A 26915-nucleotide genomic window follows, 5' to 3' on the forward strand; every position below is an offset into this window, starting at 1 on the left:
CCCCTCCTTCGTGGATTTTTGCGGTTTACCATTATTAGTCATTGCAATTGCAATTAACATTAAGGTAATTCTTTTACTTTCATCACACAATGTGTTGTGGAATATTTAAAACCTTTTCGGATGGGTTATGTGCTTTAACACTTATTGGCATATTCAATTTATTCCTGTCTAGTTCTGGAATTGTTCCCTAGAGTTAACCGCACTATTGGTAAGTGCAATACATTGGCAATATTGGTTTTTCGGTTTTTGTCATATTTATATTTGTTAACAATCATGGCATCTTGCAATAATTGTGACTTTGGACATTAATTCTTGTTGTACAGATTATTCATCTTGGACAAGGATCATCGGTAAATATACCTTGATATTTTAGAATTATTATTGATGGTTCAGCCAATTAACTTATCCAGGATTGCTTAGTCACCGCACCGCACTTATTTTCTTATCATGTTGTTTTGTCATCCTTCTCATTGGTTTCGGAACCGGATGGATGTCTTTTGGAAACGGTAATTCATTGAACCAATTTTAATTTTTTCTTTATCATTTATGGTTATCCAATCATATTGATTCTGTAATACTGTAATGATTTAAACAATGCTGTTATGTATCACACATTCATGTTTTTGGCCATTTCCCCCCTTTCAACCCCTATGTGTTTGCCCAATTGGTATGATGTGTATACAATGGTGAACATGTTAATGGCTTTAAATTGTAATTTGATGCACAGCCTTTGAAGAAGAGCTCTGCTCGAAACACGTGTCAGGCTGTGGAATGGAATTAAAAATATAACTCAACTGTTTGATGTATTTTTTGCAAATTGGCGCAGTTCACTGATCACATTTACCTTATGTCCACAAGTGTTTCCGGGCGGGGGCACGGGAGTTGAAGCGGATTACGGGAGAGGGGTGGGCGATGGCGCGGTAAGCCAAGGAGCGGCAGGGTGGTGGGACTCTTGAGAAATTGGGGCTGCACCCCTGGCCGATGGGAGGGAGGACTCAGGTCCGACCCGCAATGTTAATTTGGCCGACACAACCCCTGGAGCGGGATGGTCGCGGTTTACATGTGTTGATTGCTAAGGGGGAGGGGGGTTTGAACATTTTGGATCGCGCTGGGGCGAAGGGGTTACAATGCAAGGACTACTAAATGTTTACATGTTTAGCTGTTACAGGGAGGAATTTGCGGGATGGTCTCGTTATTAAAATTCTGAAATACCATTGGTTTGGGTTTTTTTTTTGGACGTTGGGACCATGCTGGGGCGAAGCGGTTGTAATTATGGAATGTTGCATGTCTAGTGGTGACAATGATTTAATTGCGAAAGGCCTGGTGGGTTGTGGGCATCGCTGTTGGGGTAAAGTTATTTGTTTACCAGGCATGGCCTAATGTTGTCGGACACATGTGGTTGCTGTGCGTGCGGTGCACGGGTCGCCACATGTCGAAACTTGGCTAACGGTGCTTTCTTTGCTGGAGGAGGGGTTGGAGTTAGGAATACTGCGCCTGGCCGCATGGTTAACCTGGTAGCGACGTTATCTATTTGTTTGGATGTGAGCATGGGTACATGCAGGGTGCATCGATGGGCGAAAGTTTGGTTGGGAGACAAGCCAAAGAGCGTGGATGGTCGAGGCGGTTAAGCCATACATTGGGGACGAATTGGGAATAAGGAGTCTACGAGATATATGTAAAGTGTCCAATCCACGGCGCAGGGAATTTCTTGGGACCCGACCACCTGTTTATACCATGCATATTTGTATTGGGATGGTTTTACAACCATGAATATTTGTATTGGGATGGTTTTACAACTCGCCTATCCGCAACTGTTTGGGAATCAGTCGTGCTGCTGCAATGTTTTATTTGGTGGTCGCTGCGCTTGGCACAGTTTGGAAGTACAGGTGCTTGGCATAGTTTGAAGTGTGGGAAATGGGGGGCATTGCTGGAAATTTAAGGGTTTGCAATGCGATATTCAAGGAAATGTTCTTATGTTGAGTGGTTACAAGGAGTTAATTGCGACTGCTTCTTGGGCGCTGGGACGCCGTTGGATGCATGCCTAACTCAACATGTCACGAATTGTAGTCGAAAGGGTGGGACGGTCACTAATGTCTCATTTCTAGGGGTATAGCGAGTCAACGGGATATGCCTTTTGCGGGGTGGGCAGGGCAGTGGGTACGGACTCACAACTTCTGTTCGCTTACATTGGGTTGCTGTGCATGGGTCGCCACGTGTCCGCATTCGGCTTGATGGGTTTTCTTTGTTGGAGGAGGCGGAATGAGGAGCATGGCGCCATGCGGTCACTTGGTGCAGGTGCACCGTTTGTATTCTCCATAAGCCGCGAGCTGCGATGAGGGGAGCAGGGATGCAAAGTCTCTCGCGCTATAAGAGAATGCTGTGGGGTACAGTGCGAGTGCACATTATGACCATTTTGTTTTCGAATAGATCAACAAGTCGATTCACGCAAACACCTTTAACACGGGGCTCGACGTCGTAGAACTTGTACTATTGGAGGACGGGCATACGGAGGAGGAAGTGGCGGGATCATCGTCGGCAGGGCGTTTTATGAACGCCCAATCATGGGCAGAATATGCCGCCCTTCGCAGAGGTCATAGGGTGGAAGGTGGCCATCGCCAGGATGGGCGGCCCATCATCGACCAATATGAACACAACCGCAGGGTCCAACCCGGAGGCGGACAAAATAATCATTGAGGCCAAGGACCTTTCATGCAATGATATCGGCAATGGGGCCGACCTACCGCCACCGAATGGCGGTCAGGAGGTTAGCACCGGACGAAAAAAAACGGCGAAGACAAGCGGGGGCACACACCAAAAGAAAACAAAAAGGTATCTGGAGGAGGAGTTAGCTGCATTAAAGGCACACTTTGGGGCGCCGCCCGCGGGCCCCCATAGCGCCCCCAAAGCTCCTCTGCCCACGCCACACCCTCAGAATCTCACGCCCAAGACCTTGCCTAAGCTGGTCACTCCACCTGACAGGGAGGCGGGGGCTGGCCAGAGCATTGTGCCTTCGAGCAGGGATGGTGAGCCTGAACTTATACAAATGATTGCGAGGGCAGTGTTGGCACTACAAGAAGCAAAAACCACACCAGCCCCCTTAGCTGCCAACAACAAGGGGCCAGTCGCCACAGGGACAAGCAATGTGTGGCGAGGGAAGGATCAAGTGGCAAGCAATAGCAGGGCAGCCATCAGCGCAGCGGTAGGGAGCGGGGCGGGCACCCAGGGGAACGTGGACAGGGGGGGCAGGCACAAAGAGCCTTACCAAATGACCAGCCGCAACAGGGGACGATTACTCCACCTGGCTCCTCCCCGTATGGGTAAAGAACCAGATATGGGCGGGGAAATTCATAGATTTATTGTCTCTTCTTGAGCATGATATGAAAGGCCAAGATACATTGCAAGAATCAGGTGCGAGAGAAACAGTGAAGGCCAGGAAGAGAGTAAGACCAGCGTAAACACTGGGAACTGGCTGGCTGCATTCACGATACTGGCTCAAACAATCCATCAAAAAGACCTGTTAAAGGGGTACAGGGCATGCGTCATACACGAACACAACCAACTGGGGGGCAACAAATGGCTCCTGAGGGACCAGCGCTTCAAACTCAGGATGGAACACGACCCTGACCTCAAATGGGACCACAAATCTGTGGAGGATTGGCTGGGGTCCACCAGGGGGACCATTGAGCAGGCAGACGGCACGATTATTCTAGCGGGGGGGGTGCACCAACCACAGTGCTGATCTAGATGAGGGATTCTCGATAGGGAGGGCGGGAACTTCCATGGCACCCTTAGCACCCAAACTGGGGGCATCAAGGGAAGGAAAGGCAGAGCCAGCCACATGGGGACACGGGAACAACATGCCACAACTGGGCCGGTCCGTTACGGAAGCAGCATTGACGGCAACTGGGGCCAGCTAAGCACAAGGGGCTCCGAGGGCAGGGAGTGGGGGGCTTGGGAATCATCCCAATGGAAGGGCCCCGCTCTATTGCAGATTCTACAATGACGGCCTATGCAATTGGGGCGTTAACTTCAAGTTCAGGCATTCATGCTCTTTGTGTGGCGCACAAGGCCACCCAGCAAGAAGTTGTAGGGGACGGGCGATGGCAAACGAACAAATGAAGCAGGCACAATAAGAATTTTCAAGCAGAGGGCGCAAGGCTTCAGGCTCCATACTGTTGTTTATTACATTCAATGATAAATGTCTGAGCAAGCTTTCTGTACATTAAAATAAACATTTACTTCTTCAAGGTGGCTATTTATCTGGTACTGCGAGGAGAGAATGGTCAAAGGCACCCACACCGGCTGGAGCAAACAAGCAAGGCCACAAGGGTAATACAGGACCGCCAGGGGACAAGGGCGGGGCGGAAATGGGGGGGTGGGCAACAAACTGGACAGTAAAGGTCCTTCTCCGAAAAAGGTCGACTGGTTGCTCCTTTGCCTATCACGGTATCCTTTGTCTCAAGAAAGAGACCTGCTGGCTGGGGGTTTCACAACAGGGTTCCACATCCCCTACAAAGGGCACATAGGTGCCAGAACAGCGAACAACTTAAAATCAATCAATGAGTGGTCTGAGGTGGCCCGGGACAAGATCAGTTAAGAACTGGCATTGGGCAGGATAGCGGGCCCGTACCAGTCAGCACCATTGAATGATCTGATTATTTCACCATTAGGGATCGTACCAAAGAAAGAAAAGGGCAAATTCCGCCTCATCCACAACCTATCTCACCCAAAAGGGGGGTCGGTCAACGACTGGTTGGAGGAGGCGGACTGTTCAGTATCATATGCGTCTTTCAAGCAAGCGGTCTGCCTGGCCCGTATAGCGGGAAAGGGGGCTCTACTAGCAAAGGTGGACATAGAGGCAGCTTTCAGGATATTACCCGTGCACCCGGACAGTTTTTTCCTACTGGGTTTTCAATTTCAGGGCAGGTGTATGTAGACAAATGCATGCCAATGGGGTGTAGTATCTCCTGCGCGTACTTTGAAGTTTTCAGCTCCTTTCTGGAATGGGCACTGGACAAACGGGAGAGCAGGGGAGGCAAAACCCATTATCTGGATGATTTCTTCTTCGTGGGTAGGCGGGACTCAGACGTATGCCCCTCACTATTAAAAAATGTCATCTCCTTAGCCGAGGATCTGTGGGTACCACTAGCAGGTGAAAAGACGCAAGGACCGTGCACAAAATTAATTTACCTGGGGATTGAAATAGACACGGAGGCGGGGGCATGCCGCTTACCCAGCGATAAGATAGAGGGGTTTATGGCTGACATCAATACGGCGCTATCAAGTGACAGGATCACTGTAAAAACCATCCAATCCTTAGTTGGTAAATTTAACTTTGCCGCCAGGGTCATCCCGGCAGGGATAGTTTTTGCAAGGCGGCTGGCAGTAGCAACTGGGGGTACAGCGAAGGGCTGGCACAACATATGCATGGGGACAGGCCTGAGGGAGGATCTGAAGGTATGGCACACATTTTTGAGGGACTTCAACGGGGTATGCCGATGGCAGTCACCTTGGACAGCTTGCGCACAGCTGCAGCTGTTCACCGACGCCGCAGGCCGGGTGGGGTTTGGGGCCATCTTGGGTAGGGAATGGTGCAGGGGCGACTGGCCGAATGCATGGAACAGGAATGGCTTGAGCAAAAACATAACCGTACTCGAATTATTCCCGGTGGTCGCGGCACTGCATATTTGGTCGCACAAATTGTCGAACAAACGCCTGGTGGTTTGGTCAGACAATATGGCAGTAGTCCAGGTGGTAAACACCAATTCAGCACGATGCCCCGCCACTCTGTGCTTGCTGCGTCATTTGGTCCGCAAATGTCTAAACATGAATGCAGCTGTGAAAGCGCACCACACAACACAGCGGCCGACGCCCTTTCTCGTTCACAGATGACACGGTTCCAGAAAGCGCATCCACAAGCACTGCCCACCATGACTACGTTCAACGACCGACTGTGGCAACTAGTGAGTTGGGAGAAGGAATGCGACAGCTAGCCGCAAGATCATTGGCGGAAGGCACACGAGCCAGATACAGGGCCAACTTTAACACCTTCTTGGTGATCACGAAAGACATGGGGGAATGTAGCGATGAAAAGAAGGTGGACGGTTTTGTGCTCTGGGCCAAAGGGGTGGGGAAATCAAGGTCATGGCTCACGGCGCACCTCAGCACGGTGGCATTTCACAGTCAACTAACAGAGCGCCATGATCCAACCAAAGGCTTCCTGGTGAGGGCAGCACTGAAAGGTTGGGACAGGGACAAGGGGTCACCACAGACAGCGACAGAGAGGAGACCCATCGATTTCAAATTACTAAAGAAAGTCATGTCTGCAACCGCAGCGGTCTGCTACTCATGGCATGAGAGCACCATGTTCAAAGCATACTTTGCTTTGGCCTTCTTCGGAGCACTACGGGTCAGCAAACTGGTGGCAAGAGCAAAGGGAGACCACACCCACAGGGCCCTGCTGGTTGGTGACGTATCATTAAGGGAAGATATATTGCACGTCACCATAAGGCTATCCAAGACAGACCAGGGGGCCAAGGGCTGTGAGCTGGCACTGGCAAAACTAGGGCAGGAAGCCTTCTGCCCAATGGCGACCATGGCGGTGTACTTAGCAGCCAGGGGTGGAGGAGCAGGCTACTTGTTCACACATGAGGATGGGGCGCCCCTCACACAGTTTCAAATCAGAAGGGTGTTAGCTGCAACCCGGGCAAGATCCAGTGTCGACCCGGCACTATATTCCACTCATTCATTCCGCATAGGCGCAGCAACAACAGCGAGCAGGGAGGGCTTAAGGGAGCACACGGTCAAAAAGATTGGGAGATGGGACTCGGACAAATTCAAACGGTACGTACGATAACCTACGATGCGGCCCAGTGGGGGCGGGGGGCAGGACCAGCGGCGCCTGGGAAAAACCGTGCAGGATGCTAAAGCTCCTCTCATGTCTCTACAGAAACCACCCGGGTATGGGTCATGGGACATTCCTTCATGTCCAGGGCAGCAGTAAGAGCAAAGACAGCATTCAGGGACGGCAACCTGGGCCTCCACAACACACAGATTAATTGGATCGCAAAGGCAGGACTTCAAATCAACCAACTATGGGTCACATTGGAACAAGCGGCTCAGCAACACCCACCACCCGACATTTTGTTGCTACACATCGGGGGCAACGACCTGGTGGCGAAAGGAAGAAGGGACTTGATGGAACTCCTGAGATCGCTCCTGACGAGGATTGGGGGGCTGTTCCAGGGCACCGAGGTCATGTGATCGGAAATGATACCTAGGCAAGATTGGGGAGGGGCACAACGTCACGGGGCAATAGAGGTGACGAGGAGAAAGGCCAACTCCAGGATGGGGGGTTTCTTGAAAAGTAGAGGTATGGTATGGGTCCGGCACACACTTATCACCTTAAAGGTACCCGGTTATTTCAGTGGAGACAAAACACACCTGTCCGATGTGGGCACCGCACTCATGTCCTTGGAATGGAGGGAGGCCCTAAAAAATGCGGGTTGCACTTAGGGGCCGCTTGGGGTGCTGGCCTGGGGGAAGGGGGAGGGGCTTCTCCCCCCCACTACCACCCCTCATCAAGGGGGTGAGGGCCGGAGGACAAGCAACGGATAGGAGCGCCTGAAGGGGAGCGACCTGTGCAGGCTGGGGGGGGACGCCCCAAGAGTACCAGACTCAGGGGAGGCCCTGGGGAAAAAGGGGAGGGATTTAGGAGACTTGGAAGCCATTTCCAACCCAAAATGCGGGGGTGGGGGGAGGAAAATAAAACTCAAACTCACTGCAAAGGTCTTCAAGGGAAGTCGGGGGGGAGCAAGAGCAAAGTATGGGGGCTCAGGTAACGTTGCCAAACAAAACAGTAGGGGGAAGTCAGTTACGGAAGGAGGGAGACACAGAGGGGGAGGTGGGGGGTCAAAGACAGGGCTGGAAGGCGACAAGAGGGAACAGTGGGGGGCACAAGGTCCAAGGAAGCGAAGGGGGGGCAGGCCCAATGCTGGGGGATAAGAGACGGGGTACTTGGGGGAAAGCGGGAGAACGGGGGTCTTTGGGGGAGAATGGAGCCCAAGGAACTGCAGGGGGAGAAAGTCAGGGGGGGTGGCCCACCGCGTAAGGTATAAGAATATGGCACCAAGCGAGGGGAGGAGCAAGCCGGAGAGAGAGAGGGGGAGGGCTAGGGGCCACGGAACTCGACGGGAGTGAGGATACTGGGTAAGACCTCGATACTGGGTAAGACCTTGGAAGTAGGCCTAGGGGGGAGGGCACTGCGAGCACGGGTAATAAGGCGAAGCTCGGCCCCGGGGACCGCAAGGCGGAATGGGGACACCTGGGGGGCCTGAGGCATGGAGGTAGGGCTAGAGTAGAAGCAGCATTGGGGGGACAGGAGCCTAGGGTAGAGTTGAAATGTGCGCTAGGTTAGGTTAGCTGGACATCGCAAAGCGATGACTGTATAGGCAGGTAGAAATGTGTTAGTTGGCACCGGAAGGTGGAGTCTGTAAAGAATACGTATGTGGGGTAAGTGATGTTGTGTGGCACCGGTAAATGGTGTCTGTATAGGAACCTACGTAATAGCATGGCACCAGAGTGGCTGCCTGTTTTAGCCAGAACCAGGACATACGACACCGAGACGAGTGTCGGGGGGGTGGGGGGGTTAGAAACAGGTACCTTAGAGCAAAGGGGGGAAATGTCAAGAAGTGCGATACAAGACAACACATCGAATGGCCATGGGTAGAGAGAAGCCGGTAGCAAGGGCCGGGCTCAACCCAAGGCGTCCACCGGACGCGACAGTGGGGGGGGGGGGGACAAGGGACGCTTACCTAGGTAGCCTCACACAGCGTAGAAGAACCCGTGGTGTGGTGAATTTATGGATCGCCTGTAAGATAACTCCAAGACTTTATACAAATAAAGCTGCTGGGGCATTAAGATTTCCAACCTTACAAAATTGTGTGCTTGTTATTTCTGGTTAGGGGGGGGGCAGGTACGGAGGAGTGTGGGGGGCTGGCCCAAGCAGGGCGGGTCGGAATGGGAAGGGAGGAGGGGGAGCCGTGGCAATGGGATGCCCCCGCTAAGTGACTCTTAGAATAAACCCTGTCATGTTTACACTCCACTCTTGTTTTGGTGTCAATTATTAGTGTCCCTTCACTTTGTTAGGGGCTAGCACCTCTATGCCTCTGACAAGCAGCATTCTGCAAAGCACCGTTCTCTCAGTCCTTTAACATTTCACATCAAAGTGAGGCAGCGCCTTGGCTGATCTCCCCCCAGGAAAGTAAGAAACATCATGGGGGTGCAGTGCCCGTGCCGCAGAAGCTGCCCTATTCATGACAAATTAGCTCTGTAAATCAGAAACAGGACCGAACCCCTCTTTCATGGTGCGTGGGAAGGCGCCTCAGGGAGAGCATAATTGGTGCTTGTTGGAGACGGGGAGGCCAGTACGGCGAGGCTTCGTGTTCCCAGAAAAGGCTCCAGGCCAGGTGTACGTTTCCATGTAGAGGAATGCCGAGGCGCAGACTGGGGGCTGGACGAAAAGCACGAGACGGAAGCCTGATTGATGGGCAGTGAGTGAAACGCCTGCAAATCCCTTCATAGTCAGCCAACCTCGACCGCCAGCCCACTGGAACCGACTGACAAAACCCCAGCCATAAGTGAGAAACGCCCTGGGCCAAACCCAGCCACACAGCCTCTGCGCTTATCTGTACCCGCTCACCTGGGTCAAGGGCAGTGTGAGCAGGCCTCATGCCTGGCGTACGTGGCATAGAACTCCCAGCACTGTTAAAATGAATCTGGTCTCTAGGTGTTTTCTAGTTTTGCTACTAGATATGAGCAGTGCTTTAAATGGAAAAAATGAAGTACAGGTGCTCACCTATCTAGACTTTAAGGGCCCGATTCATGGCATTTTTTAGCACACTGCAAAGTCACCTTGCACTGCCAACACACAGCCTGGTTCATGGAACGGTGCAAAGTAACGTTTGCAGTATAAATGCACTTTGCACTGAAAATATACACTTTGCACAGTTCCGTGAATCATGTGGGGTGTACTTTGTAGCAGTGCACAGTGACTTTGCAGTGTGCTAAAGATTCCATGAATCGGGCCATACGTGCGCCAGGGCTCAGCCTGGAAGGGCCTGAAAGACGCTCTTACACATTGACCCACTTCAGCTCATCTCACACTCTGCCGCCCACACTCCATTTGCGCAGCTCTCCACTTGTCTAACTTTCTATGTGTGTCTTGCTCTTCGAGTCTCGTTCTCACTTCAGTTCTGTTCTCACACTCTCTGCGTAAGTAAGTCTGTTTTTTTCTGAGCATGGTCTTTGGTGCGTGCTGTGCACAAACATCTTAGTAATTCCAACCAAAATCTCAGTATAAAGGTTCACTATTAAGTCATACATTATAAATACGATTCTTTCAGCCAAGTGCAACCATCTCTCAAAGATGCTCACCAATCACAGACCGAATTTGTCTTGTTTTGACATGAGCATAATGTACAAAAGATGGCATTCGTCGAGGACTCCCCCATTTTTGCAGGCAGTTAATGCACAGTGAAATTACATTATTTGCCAAGGCTCACACACTTTATGCAGTGAATAGGGGATTCTGCAAACAAACTTCCAGGTTGTTGTTAGCATTGTGTTAATAACAATTGAGTAGCAATATAAAATGACTCGTTTTAGATATAAAATGACTCTTTTTTGCATGTCAAACTAACAGACTTCATAGGTGTAAACTACGCTGTAAAAGGCGAGTTTTATCATTGCTCGCTTTCATTGACTACTTTTTTATTTTATTGTTTTTTTTATAACGTGTCCAATACCCGTTATAAGCGCGGGTTCGAACCTCTGCTGCTCTGCGTGGTCTTGCTTCCAAGACCAGCGCGTTGCCCCTGTGCTATTTATAAGGGATTTGATCGGAAACTGGTGATGGATGTGGCTCTGCAACAATAAGTCATGTGTATCCCAGTTCCATTTATATAAACATTTACATAACGCCTGGAGACTGCCTTTGGGTGGCAGCAGGGCACGGTATAAATCCACATAACATATCATTAGAACACGGAATTGCCCAGGCTTTCCAAATCAATTCGTGCTCCGTATGACAACTCCTCTCAAGGGACCCCATGGCCAACAGGTAATGCCCAGTTAGGAAAATGGCGCTTGGCAGCTCTGGGGCTGCTTGGGTCTCTCATTTCGTTCTGCCGGGGTGACTTAAAGGAGACATTACAAACACTGCGGGTGAGGGAGTCAGGAGGGGTAAAGCACACTTTCAACAGCAGAGGCAGCAGGAGCGTCGTACATTTTTTTGTGATCCAGTTAAATGAAATGCTTTTGTTTTCATCTCGCCATGTAGTAGAGTGCCGGCACTGTCTTTTGGCTTTGGGCTGTGCAGGCACCCGTTTTCTCCAAAATAAGAAGTGCAGATACTGAGGGCTGTGTAGGACCGGCCCATTTAAAGCACTGGTTATAAGGCAAAACTGGGAGTACAGATATGAGAGGGGTGGGGTGCAAGGAATGACACCGTTTATGGTGCTGTTTGGTTGCTAACCAACCCATTGACTGTCCATGACTATGCTAGTCCCTTCGGCCATTCCCATACACTACATGACCCTTCCTGCCTAAAACCTTCCTGCCTTGGGATCTCTTTGGGCTAGTCCTATCACACAGTAAAATTAAACTTTGTTCTGTGTAGGGCTTGCCAGTAATACTTCTATGTCTTACTTGCAGCTGTCATGGGAGCCAGGTAATAAAAAGGTCTTAATTAAGTCGGCCTTCAGCCACTTTTTTCATGAGCCATCTGTGTTCCTGCACCTGTTCCTTGCACTAAATTCCAGCTAAAAGACATGTGCTGACAAAGCCAACAGTTTTGCCTTGTGTGTAGCTATTGGATAATCAGTGGCCAGGCACTGACGTACACCCAGGTACTCGCACCATTGTCGAGTTGTTGCCATATTCTAGACCGGGAACACCATTATTGCACTGGCAGGCTAATGCCTAGTCCATGCTTACACAAAAGTCAAAACTGTTGTCGTCACCAATGCTTGCTAACAGTGTGAGACAGATGTTGGAAGCAATATTAAAGTATAGAATTCGATGAGCTGCTTGTTTAAGGCGGTTTTGTGAGAGAAGTAAGGAAAATCGGAAAATAAATTAAATATATACACAAAAAGTGTGGTAAAATGATTGTGTGCAATAAAGAAGGAAATACAAAAAATAGTGAGGGAATGCTTTTAAGACCATATTTAGGAATGATTTCCGAGCAGTATATCTGGGAATCAAATAGTATCATTAGTCTGACTCAGATTTGCCACACAACTTGCCACTATGTGGCACAATATTACTGTCAAGTCATACTGAAAGACTGTATTATATTGTTTTTCCAGTCCATCAGTGCAAATACAAAATGGCAGCCACAGTATGCAAATCAGTCTTGTTCCAGCCAAAAAGGGAAAAGTTCAAACCAAACCGCTAGGCCACAGCCTCCTTGGCTTTGCTGGAGCGCAAATGTTGCCTGGGTGTGCTCGTGTGTGTGTGTGTGTGAGAGAGAGTATATGTGCTCAAGGCGCTTGCCTTGGGAGCAAGACCATGTCGTGCAACATGGGTTTGCCCCCTGGTATGGCGCTTAGAAGGAGGAATACTGTTATGTCTTGGTTCTCCCCTGCTCTGGTGCTGTGTGCATGCAAGCTATGTGGAATGCACGTGAATGTTCATGAGTGGAGTGTTTGTGTGTGAGTGCCTATGAGTGTTCCCTGGTTGTCAGTTGGTGAGCTGAGTGCCTGTGAGAGAGGGTGCCGGTGGATTTCTCTTTTGTCTTCTTTAAAACTTACGGAACAACTTACCTGCTTCTGTAACCTTGGACTTCAGTAAAGAAGTTTCACTTCTCTACATGGTGCCTCAGAGTCTTCTTCACCAAAGAGCACATCTTTTCAATGGCGTCCAGCTGGTTTGAAGGGAAGAGCCAGGAACCTGCAGCAGATGTTCAAAGGGATGAGGTGAAGGAAGCGTGAGACCAGGAGAGGAGCAGCAGCGTCACTAGAAATCAGTATTAGGGGGGACAAACCCGGGGCACAAATACAACATGGTGGGGCGCGGTGATGGCACATCAAATAAGGGTCAACAGGCCAAACTGGTTTAAGTATACCTATATTTTGCCAATCTGGTTAAAAAAACACGGCATTAAGCATGTTCCTAGTAGGTTTAATGCAATAAATGTTTTCCATCAAGTTAATATACATCCTAAAAAGTGAACTCATGTTCAACAAATGCAAAAATGCCCTTGCAGTCAGCAAGAGACTGCATTCTTTTACTTCAAGCAGACATCACTCCCAGCACAGCTTCAAATCATGTGTAGTTCGAGGTCAGATTTAGCAGAAGAGACATCACTTCCGGCTCAGTTTTAAATAATAGCTAGTCGAAAATATTTTAACAGAAGAGCTATTCCCCATACCTTAGTTTCAAATGACAGTTAAGGACAGTCTGTTTAACAGATGAAATACCACATAAATACGTCAAGCATAGGGGGAAAGGAGGCAACTGCTCCCTTGGTTCTTTAGCAATGGTTGCAGGAATCCTCAATTTTCCCCCGTACTATTGTTCACAATTTTCAGTTTCTGGCTGTTCACCCCAGTGCCGGCTGGTGAATTTTTTTATTGGAGGGTGTGAAAATGTCCCTCAAATAGGCCAGTGTGATGGAGTGTAGCGAGGGAGCCCAAACGAATTACGAGGTGTTGGGGGCTTCCCACCTAGAGATTCTTTTAAAATAATGGCTTAAAATGGTGCAGATATTGGGTAAAATGCCAACTAGTTTGTAATTGGTTTTGTACGGTAACGCATGGAAAAATCCAATAGATGCAAGTCACCAACAGTGCAGAGGAGCATTTTGCCAACACGTTTTCAGGTTGCCTTTGCCTACAATATATGCCAGTATAAAAACATGTTTATGCTGGCTGCGCCCATACATTTCCATGCTGGTTGCACCAATATATGCCAGTATTCTCATTTAAGCACATATTCATGTTTACTTTACACGTAATGCCAGTAATGATACTAAAAGAAATCATGTCAAACTTCTTCTGCCAAAATATGGCATTATCCCCTCGTAAGAACATATTCCAGGTGGCATTACCATTAAAAATGCCCTGCCACATTCTGAAAATATGTCCAAACTAGCTGCATTAAAATGCCATTCTTGCTATATAATAACAATTATCATGATTGCTTTATCAAAGATGCCCAGTACAATATATCATGCCACAGTAAGAAATGGGTAGACTCGCTGCACACAAATGTCAGTCGAGCTACACAATAGCACTTATCATGCTTACTTTATCAAAGATGCCCAATACAAAAAGGCATGCAACAGTAATACATGGCTAGACTGGGTGCATTCAAATGCCAGTTTAGCTATATAGTAACACTTATCATACTTGATTTATCACAGATGCCCTGTAAAAAATGCCACGCCTGTCCTCTGGGTCCCCCAGTGCCTCGCACACACACAATGTGATTATGGGTGCATGCAAGGTGCTGGTGGGCCCCAAGGAATAGGCATGGTATGTTTACTAGACATCATCACAGATGGCCAGTAAAACAAAATACCATGCATACCTCCCTGGGCCTCCACAGCGCCTCAAATAGGGAGCTGATTTTGGCTGATGCACAACCCCTGTCCTGCCAAAATCAGATCCACACGCCAGTACAAACACGCACGCATACACATTCACACAACCTTCACACACATCATGCAGTCACTCATTCACATGCACACCCATCATCATACACTCAGCCATTACACACAACACAAGCATGCACACATACATACACATATTTAAATTAACATAACTTCTGCCCCAGTCCTGATGTTCCCTCCCAGCACTCCAGCTTCCGTGTAGCATGAACAGGAAGCAGGAAGCAAAGAGTGCTTCCTGGTTCGTGCACATGTGCGCAAGAGCCAGAGCGCTGATGATGGAGTGGGCCGCTCCGTTTGTGCGAGGAGCAAAATAGCGCTTGCCATCGTTCATACAAACCTGCAGTTCCTCAGCTAGCATCCCCAATGGGCCATGCAAGGTTGGGGAAGCAAAACGCCCCTGGTCTTGCATAGCTCATTGGATATGCAAGGCTGGTGAACAAAACTGTCAAAAAGGAAACTGTGTTTTCTCTTAACAGTTCAAGCCAGCCGAGGAGCGCTCCCCCAGCTGCAAAAAGCAGCCATGAGAGTGTTCAGTGTTTACACTGGGCTTGCTCATTGGCTCCTCCATAATGGGCTAGAGTGCCCGTGGGTTGTCACCCCTCGCCCATTATGGAGATGCCGCCACTGGTACACCGTCAATGAATCTATACATAGGGTCAGTGTGGCTGGGGATTAAATACTGTTGACTTTGAAGTCATGTACATTAACTGCACTGTTGTTTGTTAATGCAGCGATTTTGAACACATTAAGGGATCCATCAACATGCCCTACAGCAGAAGGTTATCAGGGTAGCTCAGCAGGTTGAGGCACTGTTGCTAAGATTTTATATATATAAAATTGTCTGTAAATCATATCACATCTTGCAATTCCTGTTAAAATACCAAGTGATATAAAATGTGTTCAGCCAGGTGATGGGTTGGGGTGGTAGCCTTCTAATATTTTGAGATAGGTGGTGGAATTTCTGCCCCCTTAGTGAAAATCAAATGCTGGCACCCATGAACCCACAGTTTAATTTCCTAATAACTGCTGTCACCACAATAGAAGCATTTATTTGTGACTAAGCAGGTTGACAAGCATATAACAGCTTTAGAAATATGTACTGTGATAAATTACAAATGCATTCGCTGATCACCACGAACCCCAACTCTGTTGAATCCGCCACCAGCAAGTACCCCATAACGAGGGCCATGAAATGACCACTTGATGATCGACCACGTTGCCCGAGGCAGAAGACGTGTAAAGGTCTATTCCAAATATAATTAAATATGGGCTTACCTGGATGTTTGAGATTGACGGGAAATACAGTATTTTAGCAATCCCTAGCCAGTATGTTAACAAGGTTGGACAGGTTAAGATCATGTATATTCTGTCCGCATTAAAGGAACTGTTCTGAGAACAGCCTTTGCACTGCCTGAAAATGCACGTAGTTTCCATGGCGTATAAAATAAATGATATAGTTGATGCTTCTACATGTTGGCTCTTGCTGAAATTCAGTCAAAAAGATAAGTTGCCTTTTGGTTGCATCTTGTGAGCTATGATGATTTTCCACCAATACTTGCCAAAATGCAGAATGCATGTGAATCAAGTGGTCTCGATCAAGGAGACCCTTTTCTAATCCCACAGAACTATTTCGTCCTTCTTCTGGCACAATAGGCCACATTATGTGTCATAGTTAAAGGACGATATAGCTCTGTAAAACTAGAAACAACATGAGCCGGCTGTTCTTTAAAGCGTGTATTCCACACCTTATTTAGGGCAAATATCATGATAGTTTCAATAATTAGCAACTTTGTAAAGGAGCACCTTCCACCTATATGTTGGAGACATGAGACTGTGCCGTGTTTGACACCAGCTGTTGTGCCAATACCGCAGCGTGTGTTCAAAAGAAGGTACCCATTGAAACAACCTTACCGAATGTATCCCTGCACCGATGACAACCTAAGGGACGACTGAAGAGGATGTATAGATCCCAAAGAAACTAATGACGAAGTAAAGAATCAAGTGAACTCTCAAAATATAAAAAGAATATTACTTGTGCACAAGGTGCTGTAGAAAATCAACTGTTCAATAAATGTACAGACGCTGAAACACAAGGTAGACTAAGTCATCGTAGAAGCTGGCTATACGTAGTGAATAAAACGCAGGCGAAGCTGCCATTGTATAGAGACTGGACATTGGTACATGAATTTAGTAAACCAGGACCCATGAAGCGGGAAGGGAAAACTGTGTCGCAGCAAGAATAAACAGAATCGTGGAGCTGCAAGATGAGGTGGTCTGGCTTGGAGTCAAGACTGAAGCAGCCAAGGTCAGCTATCTATTCTGGAAATGAGCGAACGTGCAGAGGATGAATCTTCCCCTGTTAAGGTGTAAAAAAAGAACACCAAGAGTGCCAAGTTTAACTCATTTAGAGCATTTTAAATCTACAAAATGGACCAAATCATGGTCTCCTGTCACATGAGCCAAGGATGAAAATAGAGTTTGAAAATAGAGTCCCAGGAACAATAGTACAAAGACCATCTTCATGGCAGAAGGTATGGGTGATGAGAGATGCTGGGCTAACTGGGTGGGGAGATAGTGTCATGCCCCATCTCCTTGCACCTGGGTCTGGGCTTACGTGCTGCTAAATTAACCGAATGTTCCAGACATGGCACAAGCGTGCTGACCAATTATATTCGTCCATATAACAAAGGACCTTATAGTTTGGAGACCAATGAGAAACTGTGTATCTAATGTTTCTGAAGATGACGTGTTAAAGGTAGGCAGATGTTGTCCACCTGATTGTGGAGAGCCAATCACAATCCTAGCTCCTATAGAAAAGTATACTTAGATGTTTCCCTTAGCCAAACCTGACCCATGATAGGTTTTTCACTATTGCCACGTAGTACTAAGTCAACTCTGGCATATTTTTGGTATAAAAACTATGTTTTGTGTTACAATCACTGAGAGACTGATCGTGCGTCTGTTGATGTTCGTTGTAAACTCCCTGTTTTAGATAATTGTTAATAAAACAGTACTTTGCCATCTTTCTAAGTTGGTTCTGTTATTTGGACTCAGAATTATTCTGCAGGATCCAATCCATTACATATGCACGTTCCTAAAGGGACCTAAGCTCAACTTGGTTAGAACAGGATTTGTGTGAGTCTTATACTATATGGGGTGGGGGGTAATTTAACTCCATTGCTGCATAGAAAATTGTGCAGCTTTTAAATAATCAAACCCTCAAAAACAGTCCCCCTGGACATGCGAGTTTCCTCAGCATTTAAGAGCTAATTTACCTGCCCATATAGCATTTTTGAAGTAGTATGGCTTCTGTATCTTTTGCATCATTGGATTGTGTCAATAGTTAAGCCGATGCCTAATTGCGTAACAGTGAAATATACTAAACTACTGTGACTTTTAGTCATTCCCGCCTGATTGGGATTCACCAGTGAAGCCGAGGTCCCGCTAGCACGGCAGTGCTTCTTTTGACCGAGCCACGCTAACCTACACGGATTCAGTGCACATTGCTAAACTGCATTGGAAATGCTTGAGCCAGACCTTTTACATTGCAATGAACACCTCCCTGGGGCTCCAACCATATGAAAGTAGAAAGAGTGGAATGTTTGCAACCTTTGGTGGCATGCAGCATGGCTCAAGGTAATGAGGCTCCACAGTGTTCCTGCACTGTGTGACCCCAGGCTGGTGTGCTGGGTTCTGGCTGCTCACAGCCTATGGGGTGTTTCCACCTGAACATGGTTTCGGCCGACAGTCTCGTCTACCACCCAGCACATGGTGCCCTCGATGGACGGTCCGGACAGGGCAGATGTGCTGGTGCTGCACCAAACCAGGAAATGGTTTGCAATTCATCATTATGTAGGAAATCTCGCGTGACAGGAGCCTGTGGAGAGGCCCATGTGCTCGCTCTCAGGATCGTTGGGCTATATAAATCCGGCATTCTGGGTTGGAAAAAAAAAAAATTAGTAACACAAGATCGTCATTCTGAGACGACATTGAAATAGTCTTTTGCCTTTTTGTTGGGCTTTTGACACCACAGCTGTGTTCCTTTCTATTTCTGAATGTTGACCTTTTGCTGTTTGGCTTGCTATTTTAACATTTAACATTTCATAAAGGAGTGCTCTCGAAAGAAAAAACATTCCGTGGAACTCCAAGCTTTGGCTATGAAGACTAGAAAGCTCTCAAATGATTCATCACTTGCATCTACAGTTCAAGGATGTGTGCCTTATTGGACCTTTCACGGTCAATTACACATTTTGAAACCATAGAACTATTCAATTGATGTTCTTTTTCTTGCATGTATTAAATTCCGGAGAATGACTAGACACTCAAGGCTTATCTTCAGAGGAGTCTACAGAATGGATTCATTGTCTTGCTGTAGTAGTCCTAGGTGAGCGCATAGTTGTGTTTGTATCATAAATGATGAAAAAATTGCATCCCTGTGTGGATTATCGAGAGTTGCAAAGTGTGTTCATTATCACCCTGGAAGTGGCCCTGGCCAATCGGGATGCTCGGAACACGGGTTATTTTGTATGGCACAAGCCCACGTTCTGAGCAGCCTAGGCAGCCAGCGCCCTCTCCCCTTTCCTTCTCCCCCTACACCTCACCTCTTAGCACCCATGTATTTCCTATGAGGGTGCTAAGAGTGTGTTTATTTTGCTTTAGAAAATAAAAAGAAACATACCGATGCTGCGTGGCCCGGCACCACGCAGTCCTGTCCCCAAACTCTGTTTTCAATGTTGATGACATCAGTCATCAACATTGAAAACAGACTCTGTGAACCACGAAGCAGCGCCAGGCCAGGCAGAAAAGGTAAGTTTCTTTTTTTCTAAAAAACAAAACAGCATTAGCAGCCGCGTAGTTAAATACACAGGTGCTAATGGCGGTATTACCTGAGGCGGCGGGCCGACCGTGTCGGTAACGGCACCACCGCTTGCATTAATGGACCCTCACTTCGCTTGGCCCCTTAACGTGGGTGGTGGGCCATTACCGACAGGGGGTTATAATGCCACATGTTCGTTTCCCTTTCATTCATGGTTTTCTGTAACTGGTTCAGGATGAGATTTATATGTATTCACCTTCATTACAAAAGACTCATGTTTCTGAGGTCTTCCAACTGTTACCTTGTGTTGGTCAGCTGAACATGAGAAGTAAACATTTGGGTGGGGAGTGGGGTACTGAATATTTGGGTTTGTTCTCTCTCTCATTAGTTGTCTATGAATCCTCAAAAGGCCCCGGCCCATTGGTAAATGGCCCTCTCCTTCCCCCCTGCAAAGGAAACCCAGTGTTTTGGATAAGAGATTTTGTGTAGGCAGTGTATTCAAAATATTTTGCATCATACATCGAAAGTCTCTGCCTTGTAAAGAATAAGAATTTAGTGAAAGACTTCTTTGTGTTCGTGATGAAAAGGCCATGGGGCATTTAAGAAGGCCTTTACTGCTGCCCATGTTGCAGACCATACTTACAATTCTCGACTGCTTAAAATGCAGTCTAATTCTCCAGTTGGAGCGATAGGAGCAGTTTTGAAAAGCTCACGAGTAGGATGGATTTGATGGCACATTGAAATGTTTACTTGCCTTGTATGTCAACTCCATTTAAAAAGAATGATTCTGTAACTGAGCAAGAATTATTAGCCATGAAGGTAGCACGGTCTAAGCAGAGACATCTATTGTTGTGCACCCACTTTCCATTTGAGATCTGTGCAGATCAGAGTAATTATCAGGGCTTGTGAGAAGTCCAGTGCGAAATAATCTCCTACTTCTTTTACTAGGTATGATTTGTAGTAAAGGTTATTCCTGAGTCTAGTAATGCCAAAATGTATCCTTTATCTAGGAGGTATCTTGAGTTCGTAGTATGGTAATTATCCTGCTCCAATTATTTTGGTTCCAGGACATATTGTGTTTGGCATGTTTCTTTTTAATAGTGGTCGAGCACAATTTGGAATTTGACAGGGAGGTTATGTGTTATCCTCGTGTCCATTTGAGTAAGAAGGATAGAATGTTTCGTGTATGCCTAGTTTATGCCTTCCAGGAAGCTACAATGAAAGGTGTGAGTTGTGACCATTCACTAGGTGTCGTCACTGCTCCCCAAGGGGGAGCTCCTTCTCATGAGGCTAGGGAGGTGTGGCTGCTACCCAAATACCCCCATGGGGGTGGTTTAATGCAGGAGAATCTCATGGGCAGGGTCTCTCCTGCTGGGGATAAGGACAACCACTTGGGTGATAGGTGCACAACACCCGAACCCACACCTTCCGAAACCTCTATTACACTTTCACATAACCCCTCTAATTGATGCATCCATGTGCTATCACATCATATCAGTTTCCTCAACTGAGACGAAGAAGGTCATCCACGGAATAAAGACTAACACCAATGCAAGTACTGAGAAGAGGTGGCCCCAAGGAGCCATGAAGAGTCGCTCATGGAACGTGAGGAAACATGTTCTAGTGCTTCGTGGTTGAGTGTTCATCTAAGCAACACCAAAATAGACAAAGGACTCAGTGAAAGAAACAGTTGGATGCAGGTCAGCCGAGAAGGAGAGCAGCACGGGAGACAGTCCAGCCCGAGAAAAGCAAGGAAGATGTGGAGACCGTTCTGAAGAAGCCAAGAGACAGGTAAGCAGGCAGCAATAATGCTTTGCCTGGTGGTGGGGAGCTGATCGGGAACATGGCTGGAGGCTGAGAAGCAGTGGCATGACCTGGGAAAGGTGGACTGTGTGGTCCTGCAACAGTGCCCACACCACCGGCCTGGACGATGGGAACGAGATATGTGGAGCAAGAGCCACGGAGAGACGGAGCACCCACGCAACACTCCTAAAAACACTCCTAAATGAAAATGAAGCAAGACCCCAGGAAGAACTGGCACATAGCCCGGAAAGCGAGTGAAGGTAACGGGTGTAATGCGGGAAACAGTAGGAGTGTAAAGTTGGAAAACAAATGCAAATTGTTTGAAAATAACAATACAAGTAATCTTCCTCAGGAGAGTGAACCAAGAAGGCCTACAACAAGAGGGATAGTGGCAAGGGTTTGGAACCCAAGGAAGATAAGGGCCTGCGACCCGAACCAGCATCAAGCAAGTACCAGAGTGAGTCGCCCTTCAGACAGTGGCAGAGATAAGCTCACTGGCCACCTGGGAAGGATCTGGGACCCTGTCCACAACCGCAGTGGATGGAGAAGCTCACTGGCCGACAGGGAAAGGTCTGGAACCCTGTCCACAACTAAGAAGCACCCACTGCTCATATAGGAAAGGCCTGGGACCCCAACAGAAAGACACTAAAGCTCAGAGGAAATCTTCCTCACTATAGTGGCAGAGATAAGTCCACTGGGCCTAAGAGAATGATCTTGGATCCTAACAACATTTGGGACATTGTTGAAAGCAAGTCACAAAGGCAAAAAGTGTATCAACCTGAAAGCACTGAGGAAGATGCTAACATGTATCCGGTAATACCAGGAGAAGGGACCCTGCTACTGGTAGCCAAGCAGAAGTTGTGATATAGATTCCAAGGGAATGTAGTCATTCCCCCTGGCTTTGTGATTGAACTGTGCCAAAGCAGACCAAGAGAGAGGCATTCTGTGGGTCCTGAAATAGGAGTTGAGTTTGAGACACCAGGGAAGGGAGTCATTCCCCCTGGGTATTTTTGTTTTGAAGGAACATTTTGTTAAATGTCATTCAAGAAACAGGAGAAAGGAGCCTCTCTCCTTAAAGAAGGAACTTCTGTTAGTTTACTCTTTAGTTATATAGTGTGAGGGATAGAAGTAGATTTTGACAGAGGACAGTAGAATTTACTTTCACGGACATTCTGACAAACACTTTTAGTATTAGTTTTGAGGCAGGTAAACCCATCTTAGAAGTTAGGGATAGTGAGGACCTCTTTTCCATTTCCAAAATAAAAGTCTATACCCAAAATCATGCTGCCTTTTTGCCAGTCTCCTTCTATGACACCCTTACATTGGGTAATGTCATGATTCAGCTCCTGCAAGTTGTACGTTGATGAAGGCTAATTTGGAACTGGTGTAGCTACCCTGTTGGTAGACTATATTTTCTGTGGATGTCTAAAGCCAGGGTTTATAATGTTTTTCTGGTTTGTGTTGGGCCCATGACAATTGCTGAGTTTGGTCTACTCTTGAGTTAAAACCAGAGATTCAATTAACCGTTTTGGGAAAGAAAGTCATACAATTGAATGGTTATGTTTTGGAAGTAAGTCAATTGATTTGGAAATCACAGTACTGCAATGCTTAAAGTGTTGTGAGTAAATGACTTCATTGACAACATGACTTCAGTGAAATGGAAACGGGTGTCAATAGTTAACTATAAAGACAGGTACAATTCTGCCAGTGTCTGTTTTAAAAATCTCACAATCAAATGGAGGACAAGTTTGAAAGTGTATTCGTAAAAATTACAATCTGGCCACAGAAAGTGGAGGTGATTACCATAGAATGTGGTAAAGGAATATAAAAATACCACCAACTTCTTTAAAAATACGTCAAGGGCCCCACAAATGGAAGTGTTACTTTGAACACAGCGGAGCTCATTTTGAGCCCTACACGTCGAAAGCATTGCTTTTACGCTGTAGATTCCCATCACGGCCCATTTTCAGTGATTTGTATTGTGAAGAGGAGGAGCGGAACGTGACTTACGTTTATGCATCTCCCTTCCTCTCTGCCATACAAATACTCCAGCACATGGAATTTCATGCCGGCGCAAATGCTGGGGATTCCTATAGAGTACGCCGGCTTCTTGCACCACCAAAAAGCTGGCGGATTCCATACGAATCAATTGTAAACACTCCCTGCCATGCATTTATCGCAGGTGGCGTTTCCTTCATTTGGCACGGTGGAGTGCAAAAGGGCGCATACATGCCACTACGCCCTCTTTTTACTCCTGCCCTTTTGTTCTCCGCAAATGATCAAAAAAAGTGTTGGCAGGGGCCTGGCTATGCTAAAGTGCAAAAATAACAGGTCCCCGCCGCTAAATTGCAGCATACTTAAAAATGAGCTCTAGTGCGATCTATTGAAGTCTTCAGATTCCTTACTCCCATGTTTTGACATTGGGCCTCATTGTGAGTTGGGCGGTATGCAGTAAAAGTGGCGGTAATGGAATTACTGCCACTTTTACCACACTGCTGAATCAGGGTCCGGCGCTAAGTCCATCGGTGGAATTCGTGCCAGCGGAATTAACGCCAGGGGAATTACTGTCAACATCAGGTGGAATTAGTGTTAGCAGTAATTCCACCAGCGGCATTACTGCCAAGATGCAAAACGGTATTTCTGCCACATCACAAGTTGAAATGCTGCTGAAATACTGCCAAAAATACCTGACAATAACACACTTCTGCGCCCGCTTTCCTGGATCCACCTACAATGCCACTTTCCTGCATAACAGCACCCTGCCTGCGTACATGGAGATCTAAAGAGGACAATGGACATGGATGCTGGGTGAATAAAAGTGCCAAAACACAATACAATCCCGCAGCACAAGTACAATGCAATGTGAAGGGAGAGGGGACATTACTACTACTGAACAATGCATGCACGCTCAATGCCCCATACATGCAGGACCTGCCCTCTCATGCTGCACATGACACCAACGGATCCACAGGACTAGGCCCAGCAGGACTAGGCAGTAGCATGACAGCAATGCATAACGTCCCAACAAGTAACTCCCGCACAAACAGATGACTACAGGAACCACATTGGATAGGGCACGACTACCTACACAGCCAATGCAATAGTTCAACACTGCACAATGACAATGCAGCACTGACAGACACTGATGGCATGTACACTGCAAACCATGTATGTGAATCCATTGTGGCAGGAAGGCACAAACCACAAACACGCACAAGAACAACAAATTACCCAGCAGCACAGTACTTCACAGCACTGAACACCACAGGCCAACACAAACAAAATGCACATTTGAAATCCTATCACAGGCCATGTAACGGCATCAAGAGAGTGTCCATCAACAAGGCATGTAACATGCTATGCAGCCTCAAAGCACTGTAGCTGACATCTGTGTCCTATGCTCTTGCAGGTGACTCTGGTTACCCCCAGCTCCTATGGGCTGTGACCTGTGACCAATCCACATACACCACCCGAGGTGCCCTACAATGAGGCACACGTCAGGACCAGACTCTGGCCAGATATGTGTTCTTTGTGCCATGCTGCACAACATCTGTCTCAGGCGAAATGTCCCCCTGCCCCCTAATCTGGACACGCCTCTTCCTCAGTCTAATGGTTATTAATTATTTTGTGAATGGTTTGTTACCCCCTGCGATGTTTGCATGTGATCATCCTATACTTTCCGCTACTTGGGTTTCACATTCCTTTTGCATGTATAAAATGCTTTCAAATGTTTTCCAGATGTTATTCAATGTCAGAAAATTGTGCCTTTTTCCGATGCTCTTTTAAATGACTTAAAGCATATTTGAAATACGGCTGCTGAGAACTGTGTGAAATCAAAGTAGACCATGACCTGGTGTCCTAATGTGTCTTGTCAATTTGCAACAACTTATTTGGAGGGCAAAAATGTTGTGCTGACTGCACACATTTTGCTGCCACGGATTTTGCTACTTAAGCTGACACGTCATCTTTATGGCGCCTATTTGGTGAAATGGGCAGTGAATCTTATAGCTTTCTGTCTGTACTTGCCCAGAGCTTGGACGATTTGCCCCAGCGTGGAATGAAGGAAGGGTGGCTTCCTCATGCCTTTGATTTCTGAGCATTGCCCTACAAAACAGCCTTCTAGCCCAACTTTGAAATGCCAAGCTCTCTCATGTTCAGTATGCTGTATTCTGTTATGTCACGCTATACTATGTTTATGCTACTTGGACATGTTGGGCAAAGTTTGTTAGGATCTAGCAGATTAGTTAGAGTATTACACAGTGAAACTTGGAAACAATAACATTTCTATCCCCATTTGGGAGACAGAAATGCAAGTGTGACAGCAGAGGCTTAAACTGCTGCTGCCGCACGTAAAGAAACGTGAATGTCAAGGTCAGGAATAAACCCTGTATTGATTGACTTCTGCCTCTCCCTGTGCTTGTTCAAAACAGGCGCAGTGAAATGTCTTTCTTTTCTGTGCATATCAATGCGTATCCCATTTTCACTTTACCCATTATGGAAGGAGGACTGTTCTGCCGAAGGAACACCTTACTCATATAGCATCTAGCTTTACAGTGATATATTGGCCTTCACCTATCTGTATCATATATTTAACTATGAGGTCTATTCTCCCAGAAAGAGGACAACATATTTCTGTGGGATTAGAAAAGTGTCTCCTTGATCCAGACCACTTGATGTATATGCTTTCTACATTTTATTAAGCATAGGTGAGAAATCGGCATACCTCAACAGTTGCAACCAAGAGCAGATGGCAAGCTATATTTTTGAATGACAATATCAACAATGGCCAACATGTAGAAGCATCAACAATATGATTCATATTATATGCCATGGAAACTACATACATTTTTAGGCAGTTCAAAGGGCTCTCCTAGATGCAGTTGTTTTCATGCGGTTAGGATTTACATGTGTTTAACCAGTCCACCTTTGTTAAAATACTGGCCAGAGATTGATGAGATGCTGTGTTTCCTGTCACCCTCAAACATCCAGGTAAGCACATCTTTGATTATTTTGGGGATATACTCTTACACAACTTCTACTTCAGGCAAAGTGGTCGATCATTTCGTGGAAATGTCATGGTTCCTGCCTATGAACTACTGGCTGGTGGTGGATTCACTGAACAGTAACATTTGATGGGAAGAGATGCTTAATGCTAAGCGATGGCGAGAGAAGTGACATGATTATGAAGTGCAGGAGATGGTCTTTATGGTAATCGATGAATGCATTTGAAAGAAGTAGAGGTAGTACCTCAATTCAGTTGTGTTTTATATATGGCTGCTGTTAACCTGTTAATTTTCCAGTCTTTATTGGTCAACATATATATATATACTTCAGAAAGTATGCTGGCACAACACACACCACAACAGAAGGTCATATTTCTTTTTTCTAATTAAACACACTTAGCACCATGCAGGTGGCAAGGGTGTTTAATTGGGAAAAAAACACACCTACCTTGCGGCACACCTTAGCCCCATGCTCTAGTTCCTGAATTCCATTTTCTCAGTAGATGGATAAGATAAATGGACACCAGAAAATACGGCACAGCACAACGTCACACTGCATGGTCATATTTTTTTAAAAAATAAACAACCTTTGCAGCATGCAGCGAAACAGCCCACATTC

At 46.9% G+C, this 26915-nt stretch overlaps 1 protein-coding gene across 4 annotated transcripts in view; it reads right to left on the reverse strand.

The window, feature by feature from the left end:
- ANKRD6 (ankyrin repeat domain 6) overlaps positions 1-26915 on the reverse strand; it is a 1122185-nt gene that overhangs the window by 872839 nt on the left and 222431 nt on the right. For 3 of the 4 annotated variants that reach the window (XM_069606486.1, XM_069606494.1, XM_069606489.1), the window contains exon 2: positions 12825-12951. The exons of the other annotated variant lie outside the window; for it this stretch is intronic. The gene's annotated coding sequence lies outside the window, so the exon portion shown is untranslated. The remainder of the gene's footprint in view (positions 1-12824; positions 12952-26915) is intronic. 4 annotated transcript variants of the gene reach the window in all.

The sequence above is a fragment of the Ambystoma mexicanum genome, chromosome 4p, assembly GCF_040938575.1.
Source record: "Ambystoma mexicanum isolate Mex_15411 chromosome 4p, UKY_AmexF1_1, whole genome shotgun sequence".
NCBI lineage: Eukaryota > Metazoa > Chordata > Amphibia > Caudata > Ambystomatidae > Ambystoma > Ambystoma mexicanum.